Here is a 1,268-nt window from a genome sequence, read left to right on the forward strand (position 1 = left end):
ATGAGCCTCAATAATCTGAGTATCTGTTGTGTATAAGGCTAAGAAGTACCAGCTCCATCAGCATGTACCGTGCTATGAGAAGTGCTGGCTCCATCGTCACGTGCCGCCCTTTGACCTAGCCTACGTCGTTGTGTGTACACTTGCCCAAATGATCGAGACCTGTCTTCACGGCTTGCAAACTTATCGACATGAGTCTTATGAAACATGCTTGCTATTCTCTGTTTGATCCTGTTAAAAATCCCTAACACCGTCGGATCCTGGATGTCGTTCATATGCTCATTTATATCAGCTTCAATATCATCAAAAGCATTGATCTGCGAGTTAATAAATATACACACAACTTAGCACATAATATCTTAATAAAAAAATAATTGTCGTTTTAATTTAGTTTAGAAACTTACATAACCTCTCTCGATCATAGCACTAGGGATGTAACTATCTATCGGTGGGCGTGGCACGTATCCAGCTGATGGCTGTGGGTCGCGTGTGATCCATCTGCGTGTGATATCCCAATACCAACGCATATATGTGGTATAATCAACACCTATAACTCTCTCATCATGTATGAACTCTCACCTATTAATCCACCTGTCTATGTAGGCCGCATGGAATACGACCCAGTCCGTACGATGTGATGTCATCTGTCACCTACGAGCGATTTGCTCAACAGGATTCGACACATGCTGAGAGAGCAAAAATTGTTATAATACACGATCTAGGACATGCATCTCCACAATCTTCCAACATATCAGTGAGACTCTGGCTCTCCACAAAGTAGCGCCATCTCGACGGATAGGTGCAAGAGTATGCATATCGAGCTTTGGCGGTGAATAGGGGTTCTACTTGAACTGAAATTAGATAAAACCTTCATCAGTATCTACAACAAAATTAAAATATTCATAATGAATTGAGTTTTATATTTACCTGTTGGTGTTTGAGGCCATCAAGCTCATTTCGGTAAAACTCTATATTTTGTGTCGTTGTTTTGTACTTAGCGTACCTCATGTTATACATATTTGGCATAAAGAATACATGAGTACAAATTCAATATGAATAAAATTTATGTATAATTATACTTGTATCCCAAAGGAAACTGGCCCTGTAGATCATGATGCACAAGCAAAGTAGGTCGTCCAATATAAATGCGTTCTCATGACCAAATCTATATTAATGTCATGCATCCATTGAATTTTTTATTCTGCATCAAGGACACCCTACCTAGTTCTCTATACAGGTATGCCAACACTGCACTACCCCATGATAGACTG

Source organism: Asparagus officinalis, chromosome 6 (genome assembly GCF_001876935.1).
Source record: "Asparagus officinalis chromosome 6, Aspof.V1, whole genome shotgun sequence".
Classification (NCBI taxonomy): Eukaryota; Viridiplantae; Streptophyta; class Magnoliopsida; order Asparagales; family Asparagaceae; genus Asparagus; species Asparagus officinalis.